At 51.1% G+C, this 12,580-nt stretch overlaps 1 protein-coding gene across 1 annotated transcript in view; it reads right to left on the bottom strand.

The window, feature by feature from the left end:
* The window catches only part of KIRREL2 (kirre like nephrin family adhesion molecule 2), a 45,521-nt gene that overhangs the window by 32,041 nt on the left and 900 nt on the right, over positions 1-12,580 (bottom strand). The window lies entirely within an intron of this gene.

Below are 12,580 nucleotides of genomic sequence, written 5' to 3'. Positions count from 1 at the left end.
AGAGAGAGAGAGAGAGAGAGAGAGAGAGAGAGAGAGAGAGAGTGAGTGAGTTTGGGAGTCCAGTGCTAGCACCAGCCATTTTTCCATCTTCCGTGGGTCTTCTCAGATGGAAATGGAGCTCTCAGGCATCTGTCCTAATTCTCCAGGTCCATGTGCAGCATCTCAGACCAGGCCAGGGGTCCAGGGCCCCACAGCCCTGCAAATGGCTACCCAGAGGACAGTAGGTGATGTAGTCAGCATGGCAGCCGATGGAAGGAAAGTCCAGTTTGTTCTTTCAGTCCTGGTGCTGCTACGATTTAAATGAGTTTAAATCCAAAAGTGTACATTAACATGTTTTTAATTATTATTTTTTTTAAAAAACCAGGGCTGGCAAACAGCTTTGCTGTTGTTCTAGTGTTTCAGAAACAGAGCTCCTATTGTAAAGCACGGAATAGTGGTGGGTGGTGGAAGGAGACGAACGTTAGTTGTGTGCCTCACAAGTGGGAGAGTCTACAGTGGCGTCTCATGGGCGCCCACCCCAAGGTCATTAGGGGTGCACGCTGAGCCCGCCCCCCATCCTGGATGCATGTAAGATTCCAGCCTTGGAGGCTTATGTGCAGCAGTCTATGCTGTGCCTTGTCCTCTGCATTTTATCTAGATAAAATGCTGGGGACTGCAGGAAACCAAGCTGCCGATAGGAAGTGACATAAGGAAATGGCCACGTCCCCCTCCCCCTGGATCACTTCTCCCCCCACCCCCACAAGGCTCGGCTTCTCCCCACTCCATGGGGGTTTGGCCTTCCAAGTCCCAGCACTGAGGTTGCAGCAGCTCTGTTTTGGGCCTCCAAAAAGTCCTATGGCCCCCTGGGCGATACCAAGAGGCCACAGGATTGCTTCTGAAGGGTGCCATGGTAGACCTGCTTAGGCAGAAAAGGCCCCAAACCTTTCAGCATTCCCAGCTAGTGTGAGGACACCCATGAGGCACCCTGAGTCTCAGTTGCACCACTGAGGCTTTTCTCCATCCTGCCCAATATTACCTACTCCGCCTAGCAGTGGTTTTCCAGTGATTTGGGCTAGAGAAACATCTCCCAGCATTGGTTGCTGACCCCTTTCCTGCCACCAGCCCTCCTTAAATTAGAAATGCTGGGATCTGAACCTTGGACTTTCTGTCTGCAAAGCAGGGGCTCTGTCACAGAGCTATGCTCTATCCCACAGAAGAACTCAGAATAAAACAGAAAGTAAGACGCTCTCTTATGTTTTTTCCATCTAATCAGGTTCTGTCTCCTCCAAGCAGCAGCGAGATGTGGGTGTCCGAGGCAGCGAAATGACTTTCCCATCATCTGCTACCAGGAATTGAACCTGGGGCCTTCTGCATGCCAAGCATGCGCTCTGTCCCGGTGCGTGTGGCCCCTCCTCGCCAGGGATCGCCACCTTGGTGCATGGCACGCACTCATACATCCCAGTTACACATCACTGCAGATCCTGCTCTGCCTACTGTATTCATTTACTTTGCAATTATCCGCCCGGGGAAAATACTCGCTTCTGAAGCAAGCATGTTAGTAAGCCAACCATTCCTTTCCTCTTCAAACATCTCTCTATCTATGGACCCTTAATAGGATGCTTAATCTCACAATCAGTCTGGTTGTACTTATTACAGAATAGCTGCACTGCCAATGTGTTTTTCCACATTCATGACCTGCATCAAGGGTGCGGATCTTCAGGTCTGCCTCTGGCCCACTTGGGGCCCCACGCTGGTCCTCCAGGGCTCCCACATGGCCATGCTCCCTGCCCTGGCCCCTCTTCCCACCCAACCACCAATCGTTGGGTGTTTCCACAACTTTGGCAGATTTTTCTCCCATTCTGAAAGGCTGCAAAGCTTTTCCTATGGCTCTGCTCCTGGGCAGGAAGAGCTTCCATCTAAATATGTTAGTATATTTGCCCCAAGCTTTCTGCCTTTGCCCCTGCCCCATTGGACTGCAGCCCCTTGAAAGCCTTCTCAAAATGGAGTTGAGCCCTCGGGCTCAGAGCCGTTTTGCATCCCTGACTGGGGAAGGGAAATGGTATGGAGGGATGCCTTAGAGTGAGTTGGCCCCTAAGGGGTTGGATGTGGGGCGCGGGGGGCAGGGAGAGCAACAGCAGTAGAGGCAGCCCCCAGGGCGGCTGATGGAGGGGCTAGAAGACCAGACACCAAATCTGGAAAAAATCCAGCAGTCTGGCAGCCCTATGTGGGTAATAGATCGGCTTTTTAATGACTGGGCCCATCTTTGCTGGCAAAAGGAATATACAGTCTGTTGGCTCACACCATCTGCTTCATCAAGCAGAGTGAAAACGCTGCAAATTGTACTTAGGATATTGGTAAGCATGCCATCAGGTCAAAAGCTGTTATCAAAGAGTTGCTTCTGCTTCAGCTGTTGAGAACTAAATGAATGCTTTTCCAGAACTTGGGGGAAATGCAGTTCCACAAAACCAGTTCCTCTGTTCAGGTCCACCTGCAGTAAAGTGGCGAGGGGAACCTGGAAAAGTGACCCAGCCCAGGTTTCAGGCTGAGCTCGTGCAATTAGAACCCACATCAAGATTTCCAGCCATTTATGCTTGGACAGCAGCGCAAGTGGAGGGAAAGCTTACACCTTCCCTCCACAGGTTCTTTGTGATCCCAACAAAAAGCGCATCTCTCTGCCCGGACTCTGAACCTTGCGAAAAAGACCGCACTGTTGTTGAACAGTGCATGTGCGGGAGATGTTTTCAGCTAGGGAGGGAGGGCTTAAACCTCCTTCCCCATGATTAAAATTTCCCTTTGCACCCAGTAGACAGGGTTTACCATGGCACACCTGGTGTGGCCCTGAGAATCAAGGTTGCTTTGTGGAGACAGGTTTTTCCCAGCTAGCTCCATGTTATCAGCTGTCCCTCGGCCTCTCTCCCCCGCCCTGCTGCAGCTGGCATTCAAAAGGAAAGAAAAACAGGCAGACAACTTATCTCCCCACTTGTTAAACCTCCCTTTCTTCACAACAAGTGTCCAGGATACATCAGTGGGCAAGTCGGCTGCCCAGTCTCTGCTTTGGAACTGCCTAAGTGGTTGAGACATAGGTTAGCTCGGTCAAGGTCTAGAGAAAACCAAGGATGGGGATGGGGTCAGGGAGTGCGGCTTCAGCTCAGCCCCTTGGAAAGGACCGCTCCTGATGGACCCCTGGCTGGAAAACGTGGGTGTTGGACAAAGCCTGGAGTGGCCCAGGAACACCACCAGGCGACCTCATCTTTGCATGTCTAGCAAAGGGGCAGAAGCAGGGCTGATGCCCAGGACAGGCATGTCTGGGGCCTCACTGGGGAGCCCCCTCCCAGAAGTGGGCCACTGATAATAGACCTTCCCTTCCTTCTTGCAAGCTGCTTGTTCCCTTGCCTCTCGCTTTGGCCCAGCCAAGGGGGGTGGTAAAAGGAGAAGCAGCACGAGCACGGCCTCCTCGCTCCGTGGCTCCCTCTGCCTGCTCGTGGTGGCAATGATGGGAAATGGTGGCAGTGGTAAGGGCAGAGAGCCGCTGGTGGGAAGGGTGGCAGGGTGTTTTACCCAGCAGCTCCTACAAACACAGAGTCAGCAATGGACAGAAACCTCTTTGACTCCTTACTTGTTCTCGAAGCTGCAGAACAGGCAGAAGTGAATTCGGCTTTATAGATAGTCCTGTATTTGATCACTTGCAGAAATTAGACTGGGATGGACTAGGAGCTGTACACCATTTTTCTGGCTCAGCTTGCAGTTTTGCCTAATACGCATTCTTTGCAAGCAGTTTCCCCTAAAAGGATCCAGCCTGGTAGGTGTGTTTTCACTTGCACTGGTGTTTTGTGTCGATGCTTGCATTTCTTGCTTGGAGACTGTCAGTGCAAAATCTGAAATGGTGCCAATACAAAAGCAGATTTCCGTTTTGGTTCCTGTATTCATTTGGGAAGTGTGAATTAGCTAAATGAATTCCCCCCTCCTCCCATCCCTTGCGCGATCCTGCCATGCAGCAAACTAAAGCCAAATACTATATCAGAATCTCCTGAGCGGAGACCCATTTATGAGACAGGTAATTCTATTTTCTCTGTCTGCACACCCCAACACAATAGGAGAAGGAGCGGCTGGAAACAGTGTCTTCCTTCACAGTGAATGCATTCATTATCCCACAGCTCCACGTGTCCCAGGGCTGGCCATAAAAACAGGTTCTGGGGCTAAACCAATATGTCAAGTCAAGCCCTGTTTCTGGAAGAAGCAATAACTCCAGGGAAAGGCTCATGAGGGCCCTCCGAATTTTCCCCTCCCTGTGAAATATATTCAGCAGTGACAAAATCTCTGGGATCCTGCCAGTCTATCTAGTGGCCATCAAGCATGTAATAATTGCAGTGTTTGAAGGCTTCTGTGTCTTTTTTCCCCCTCCGAGAAAATTCAATTTTCCTGTTTCCTGCAACAATTTTAGCCGGTAATAATCAATGGCTATCTTAAAGCATCTCTCCAGACGTGTTAAAAATCAATCCAAATGTTTACCGCTGCAGGAAATTAAGGGAGCAGACAATTATTTCGTGACAGAGGAGGTGGCTCAGGAAAAAATAGGAGCTTTATTTTGTTTAATAGCATCACCACTTTATTCAATGTAAGTGCCTTTACCCCCACAAAAGTATGGCAGCATTTACAGACACAGCGATGTCATGCATTCTTTTCTGGCCTGAGCAGTTCATTAGTGTGGGTGTGCGTTTTCGATTTGATAGACTCTCTACTCCCTCAAACAACCCCTGAATTGGTTCCTACGATGCAAGAGATTCAGGCACAAACTGAAATCTGCAAACAGAATCATCCCTAAGACATTTGTGGTCTGACACAGCAGGGATCAAGCATCCAAGCATCCATCCGGGAACCGTAGGGGGACGAGAGAAGGAACCCTTACCAAAGCCCTCCTCTGATGCCTGGAAAAGAGCAGGGCAGAGACCACCCCTGTGGCTGAAGAGACAACCCCTCACTCATATTTCTGCACAGGGGAAGGGGCAGTCCATGAAAGTCTAGTGGACGAGGAGGGCCTGGGTCCATGCAGTTTTTAAAGGGTTTCCACACATGTTCAGAAGCGAGAGGAGACATCTGCTTGGACTTCTGCCTCATCGTTCTCCTTCAGGGCTTCAGTCTGCACGTATGCATTTTTCAACACTTGGCTCTCTTGGTAGGGCAGGTCTCCTGGGATGATCTCCCAGAACGTGAAGCAGTGTTGCATCCATATGGAGGAGAGAGTCAGTTTTGCAGCGACCACAAGAGGCACTGGATACATGTGCTAGGATACATGCTAGCAGGGCCCCCAAAAGTCTGTATGGTCAGGGCCCCCAAAAGCAAGAGTCCCTGGTCCTTGCTGCATGCTGAAGGAAGACCAGCAGGTGCCACTGCCTGCTGGCTCACAGCCTGGGAAGTTTCCTGATGAGCTGCTTTTCTGCCTGGGGGGTATCTTGAGGGCACTCAGCCATGCAAGCTTCTCCTCATGCACCCAACCCCTTCAGGGCTCCCCCATCTCATTAATTTGCATCAGTGGCAGTCAAACCAACATGGAGGTCAACAGAAAACACAACCACTGTCTCCAAATATTGCAGAATTGCTCAGTTTAGGTGAGCATGTGCGACAGCAGCCTTCCCTGACCTGGCACACTCTAGTTATTTTGGACTCCAACTCCCATCTGCCCTAATTAGCATGGCTGATGGTCAGGGATGCTGGGAGTAATAGGCAAAAATATCTGGAGGGCACCAGGCTGGAGAAGGTAGCACTACAGTCTAAAAGCCCTAAACTCCTTTCATGGTGGCTTTTATTTGCACTGAGAAAAAATTTGGACAGATACAAACCCAGCAAGAGATGATCCAAAACATGCAGTAAGGCACACGAGCATGGAGCTCTTTCCAGAGGCTGGACACAATCCATCATTTGTATGCAGTTCAGCCCCTGAAGCCCACACAGCTGTGGGCAGGACCACGTGTGAGCTTTTGGCAATTCTTTAACTCACCCAGTGCAAACTGATATTGAGTGGAGAATTCAGTCTTTTGAGAAAGTCATTTTTCACTTTTAAAAATAACGCAAGTTTCTAGCCCTCAGGGCTGAGAAGATTGATTTGATAGTCCAGAGCATGTAGAATGGATGGGGAAATGGCAAAGCTTGCGGGGGAGGAGGAGGATTTCCAGTGGACAGGGATTGGATTTAGATGCTTTGGGTAGCTTTCTCCCCCCATAACCAGCAGAACAATAAGGTACTCTGGGGTGGTGAATCCATGTCCCACCAGAGGTTGCTGGACTATAGGTCCCATAATCCCTAACTATTTGCTATTCTCTTTATAGAGCTAACAGCAAGTGGAGGACCACAGAGTCCTGCTGTATGCAAAATTCAGGTAATTTAACTTACTATGCACTGTGTATACAAAGCAATTGCAAAGTGTGCATTTCTTGGCCCAGAAATGAGATTTCCCTGCTGCAAAACTGTTTTGTTTTGAAGCGCAGAACAGCCCCACGCCCTGCTTAAGAGCAGGGGCCTTGCCATGTATTATGCTGCTTTTTAATTTTAAGTACATGGCTGAAAACATGAAGGATGCGCAACGGACCAGTGTGGAGACCACACTTTGTTTTCTTGGGAGGACTTCAGGCAGACCAATTGCCATTATGGTTGGTCACTGGCTTAGACGTGGCTTTAACAAATACATGCAGACAGGAGCGGTGGAGCAGTGGGGACTATTGGGAGTGACCACTAAGTGGCAGATGGGCCATTTCATGCCACCCGGGGCTCATGAGTCCCTTGGCCCAGCCCGAGCTGCACCCCTGCTGCTGCGCTCAGACCAGCTTTGGTCCACTTGGTCTGGCATCTTCCCTCCTTGGAACTCGGCCATCCCTCTCAACCTCCAGCCTGTTTCATCAGGACTACAGCCCTCTATACTAGCAGTTTACATGCGACTTTGGATGGGTTCAAAGGGGGACTGGAGTAATTCATGGCTCTCCATGGCTGTTACCTTTGCTGGCTGTGTGCTGCCTCCTTTACCGGAGGTCCCACGCCTGCATTCACCAGCTGCTGAGGAGCTTGGGCAGGCGGAGGCCTCGCACCCGCCCTGCTGGAGGGATCCTGCAGGCCACTGGTTTGCTACCACGTGAATGACGTGCTGGACTGTGTGGGCCATTCCTCTGATCCAGCATGGCTTTTCCTACATTCTCTTGCTCGTGGACCACAGCATGGCAGGGGCCAGAGCCTTTCTGACTGGCTGTCAGTCTTTATGTCAGCATCTGCACAGCATCTGAGAAAGAGCCCACTTGCTGGAGCAGTTCATGTGTTGGATTTAGACTGGGGGCAATCCCCACTCGGTCATGAAACACCTGGCATACCCCTGGGGCGCTCTCGGCTTGCCTACCCTACCTCACCAGGTGTTCGTTAGGGCACAGTGGGGGTGGGGTTGATCATCTTTCAAGAAAACAAGATGCTAGGCCAGATGGACCCAGTTTGGTCCATTCCAGCCACGGGTGCAGCCAGGGCAGGACCTTGTGGCCCACGTCTGGGATCCAGAGCCCATGGGAGGAAGGCAAGGGCCAGCCAGAGAATAGCAACTGCAGAGGCTAATTCCATTTTGTATCCGTAGTCATAATGGCGCTAGGATCTTTGTGGGTTTAAAATGCAAAGCTGTGCATGCTATTTATTGCTTATATCCAGGTCTGGGAAAACACCTTTGCTGCTGTTGCAGTCCTAACAGATCAGGAATGCAGAAGCAGTTTCAAAGCAGGAATGGCATTTGGGTGTGTGTGTGTGTGGGGGGGAGCGACATCCTTCATATGCTTCACACAAGAGGTGATGCAGGTGGCTACCTAAAAGGGGGGCAACCCTGTAAGAAAGCCAGCTTGGTCCAAATGCTGGACTGGAGCTCAGGAGCTCTGGGTTCAGGTCCTCACTCAGCCATAAAGCTCACAGGGTGACTTTGGACTCAGCCTCACCTATCTTGCAGGGCCGTTGTGAAGAAATAATGGAGAGGAGGAAGAAGAGGATGATGTATTGTTACTTTACATTTATATCTCACCTTTCTCCCTCTTACAAGGAAACCCAGGGAGGCTCGCAGGGTTTTCCTCCTCTTCATTTTATCCTAAAAAGAACCCAATGAGGGATGTGAGGCTGAGAATCTGTGACAGCCTCAGAATCACTCAGAGAATTTCATAGCCAAGTGGAGATGAGTCCCAGCTCCACACTAAGCATGACAAAGAGTGTGATATAAAACAAACAAACAAATAAAGGGGCCTTAAATCCAGGTCCTGAATTTCCTTCCTGCTCCTCCAGTAGGGCGGTTCTGAGGTTTTCAACTGGCTTTATTGAAATACTTCACTTCCAAAGAAGGGGTAACTCTGGCAAAGATGGTTTCCCAGCAATTCATGTGGGAAGAAGAAACACTTCACAACATGAGTTTCCTATAATATCCTCCAAGGATCACCTTGAGTTACTGCAAAGCTCTTGCACGGTTGCTCAGTGCGTCCCTTGGAATGGTTCGCAGCCTGACCAAGTGTCCCGGTCTGGCTCCTTTTGCAGCACCACCCCTGGGGGTTGCCGACCAAGCATCCTCCTCCTCTCCCCCCCCCCCCGCCGCCGTGTCAGCGATAGGCAAAGGGGGCATTCATTAGCATAACTTAATACAGGCCAGGCACAGCATTAGCATTCAGATAAATGCACTCTTTGCAACTTTGCCAACTTGAGATCACTGCAAATTTGAGTGGATTTCCACAGAGACAACAGACGGCACATCCCCCAGGCCAGCTTTTGCTCCTGCCAAATTTCAGTCACACAGCTTCTCAATGAGATGGCTGCATTTTTTAAATTATACTTTTATTTAAAAAAAAAAGATGAAGGAGGAAAATCATCCTTTTTCTATCACTCTTGGAACCAGCTGAATATACTTTTCCTCTGTCTCTTTCCCTTTTTTGGCCAGGATTCCAAAAACAACTGTGAAGCGATGTGTGGTGGTGGGGTTAGATTCAGCCTGGATGGGTGGAAGCTGTGAACATTTGACAATAGAAAGGTTCATTACAGCTTTTTCATATCAGGTACTTAGACGAAACAAGAAAATGAGGATGGATCAGGGGCACACAATACCCTTTGCAGGCTCTAAGTACCTTTGGCTTGGTGAGGAATTGTGTGCAGTTTGAATGCTTTGATAAAGAGAGAGGTGTCTTATTTTATGTTACTAAAATAGCTTGAAACAGAATTGTGCTTTCTGAAATATAGTCCAAGAAGCCCCAGGGTTCCACAATGGCTTATCGGGGACTCCTTAATGCAGGGACAAGCTTCTCTGAAAGAGAAGTGCCTGGAAGGATGTCCTAAATCAGCCATCCCTCAACCTGGCTGCATCCGAGTGTGCCAAGGCAATGATGCTCACATTTCCCAACGAACGTGGCTACATTAGCTGGGCACTGTAAACGCTGTAGCCCGACATGCCAGGAGGACACCCGCTTGGGAGAGGGGCAGCTGCTTTAGCTCACACTTGCAGCAACAGCGAAGTCCTGGCTGCCCCCGGATCTAATGTAAATGGAGACTATACCTTTGAATAGGGGTGAACTGCTAATTTGGGGAGCTGCCCTTGCTTTTACTAGAATCCAGGCATCTGCTAGAAGCAGGTGCAAACATGATGGCTCAGGGCACAGACATATCCAGGGAATTAAGGAACTGGGGGGGAATTCTGAGTGCATCATCAGCCAACTTCTGGTTCCAGAACTGAGTGCCCAGAAATTCAAAATCTCTCTCTTACTGCCCACTCCCCAAAAATTTCAGTGGCAGCAGCTGAACTGGCACTGGATCCTATACACGTTCACTTCGAAGTTTGTCCCATCAAAATCAGTGGCACTTGCCATCTGCAGAAGCGTGCATGGGATTGCACTGCTGGGGATCACGACGCCTTGGAGATGCTGCTGCCATTAATCAAATTGGGAGCCAGGACCTCCTGCACATGGACTTCATGTCATGGACACCCCCCCAGTCCTTTGCCAGACAAAGGAGTTAGTAAGGCCAGGTGCTCATGGTAAGCCAGCCTGAGATGCTAGTAGTGGACCGGTTAGAAAAGCTTTTAATTAATTAATAAATAATAATAAATAAGCTGATATGCACCCTGAAGGCAGAAGGCCTGAAAAACCCCAATGTACACCTTCACTTTTCAAATGGTGGATTGTGACCCCAAATGAGGTCAAGGGTAGGTTCTACCAGCTTTCCTTTTACCAATGAGGGCACCATCATTTTGTGGGGTGTCTGAAGGACAGTTCCCTGTTTTTTGTAAAGGAGAGAGTGATGAAGAAAGAGAGAGAAAGGACCTGTCATCTTAAAGTGGATTTCATGTGCAGATCTGTGTCACAGATGGGTCCCAGCTCTGCAATTGTTGACTGCTGTCCATCTAATGGTACGTATGTGGTGTATTTAGACATTAACTCATGCTGTGCTGTGTGAGCTGCCTTAGAGAACAACCTACTTTGCCAGTTCTTTCTTCAGTCTCCTGCAAATACACCAAATGCTGCATTTATTCTAGGAAATAACCACGTAGGAGAGGAGCGTGTTGTGGGTTTGGGGGCTGATTGAACCAGGTTCTGTAGGCAAAGATGTGCAGTCTTCTGAAATACATAGAACCCTTCATCGAGCCCTTATCTTTACACTATTGGCTTATCTTTACACTGGTTGGCCACACAGATGGGGTGGTGCTAAGTACCAGAAAGATCTAGGGCACAAGCCCACGGGACAAAATAAATAAATAAACAAACAAACAGCCCAGTTTTAATATGCTAATTTGCATATGCTATGGAGTCCCGCCCTCCCTCTCTCTCTGCATGTGCATCTTTAGGGAATGCCGCCTCTTAAGGACACCCCTACTTGTAAAGAGGGCTGAATGGACAGGTGATGGAGGGGGGCATTTGATTGCAGGGAAAAACCCCTCAGGCAGAAAGATTCAAGTAGGGGCAGCAGCAGGTGAAACACAGGTGGGCAAAACAGCGGCTGATCCAGGAGACTATCAGGACCTGGAGCTTCACTGCAGCAAGTGCCCACGGGCCGCAGAGTGGTGGGGCAGAGGGACTCCAGAGGCCTGGGACGCCCGGGAAAGTCCCAGGGCTCCAGCTCCGGTGGAGCAGCTCCTATGGCAGATCGCTTGGCCAGCCAGAAATCTATTCCAGGTCGCGGAGCTCCGCTGCCCCTAACACAAGCATTTTAAGTCCAGCTCCTGCCCTCCAATCTTACCTCCTCCCCAGGGACCATCTCATTTCCCCCCGTTTCGGCGGCTGCCTCTAGCTGCTGGCTCAAAACACATCATCCTTCGACACTGCGCCCCTTCCCCGTCACTCCCGCCCTCCTGCAGAGGTTGCTTCAACGCCAGCCAGAGAGGAGCAGGCGCCCCAGGGTACGAGTGCCACAACCACTCAGCAATCATTAGTGTTACTGCAAAGGGAACTTGTAGCTGGGGGCCGCGACTAAGCCAGGCGTGCAAGTGAGAATCCGCTCGTCCCCTCAACACCTCCGCTCCCGCACATTCTGACACCCCCGACCCTTCCCGCGGGCGCCGTTCTGCGCTCCGCTCCCATCACGGCCACTGAAGGCATCGGAGAACAGATAAGCCGCGACGCGCAGCCGGCTCCGTTGGATCGTGCGGCCCCCGGGATAGGATGGCTCCTGCCCCTTTAAGAGCCGTACTGCGTGGCAGGGAGAAGTTTAGCAGGTGCATCTTCTGCCATCACTGCAGTGCGACTGGCAAGCAGCGGAACCGTTCCGAGGCACAGGGAGCCCTTGTGGAGGGAGGCGACCCCGTCCGTCCGCCCAGCCTGCGGGTGACCCTGCCCGGAGACAGCGGGCTGTGGGCAAGGGGGGGAAAGCGGATGGAGGGGGTGCCCTTACGGGAGGCCGAGCAGATGACAGGCAGCTGCCAGAGCCCGGATTCACCGGGCTACTGCTCCGGGCTGCACAGCCCCGCTGCACGAGGCACCGCCTGGGGATCTCCTCCAAGCCAGTGCCTGGGTCTTTCCAGGGGGACCTGCGCGGGAGAAGTTTCCCAGTGCGTGCGGGGGGCTGATTTGCAGGCAGCGAGAGAAGGCGAGGCGCCCTCTGAGACGCTGGGCCTGGCTGAGTGAGCGAATCCACCTGGGCCAGGCTTGCCCCTCCTCTCACATCCGCAGAGCACAGGAGGGGCGCCCGCCCCGTGTCCAGAGAGAAACATGCGTGGAATGGAGCGCTGACGCCGGCTGGGAGCCCGCTGAACGCAGCACCCTCCAGCGGGCGCTGCGTGGCTCCGTTTGAATCCGTCTCCTGCCCCCACCCAGATGTCAGTAGTGGGACATCAGAAGCACAACAGTTGAGCATGTGCAGAGTGCCTTTGACTCCCTTGCTGAGCTTCAGCCGTTGGCTGGTAGAGAAATATAACAGCAACGATAACAATAGCAAGCAAAGCGCAACCAGAAAGCTCATTTTGCTAGAATTTGGGGTTTATGCCAGTTTGCCTCTCATATAGATATAAAACATGCAGGCCCTATAGGAGCAGAGGTGGTGGGGGCTGGGTGTGAGTGGAGTTGGAGTGGGCAATGCTCCGTCAGGATGAAGCTTTCCCCTATTTCCATATTTGGGGGCGGGGGGG

The sequence above is a fragment of the Varanus komodoensis genome, unplaced genomic scaffold (assembly GCF_004798865.1).
Source record: "Varanus komodoensis strain SLA01 unplaced genomic scaffold, ASM479886v1 scaffold29_1, whole genome shotgun sequence".
Classification (NCBI taxonomy): Eukaryota; Metazoa; Chordata; class Lepidosauria; order Squamata; family Varanidae; genus Varanus; species Varanus komodoensis.
This window is presented reverse-complemented; position numbering and strand designations above follow the sequence as displayed.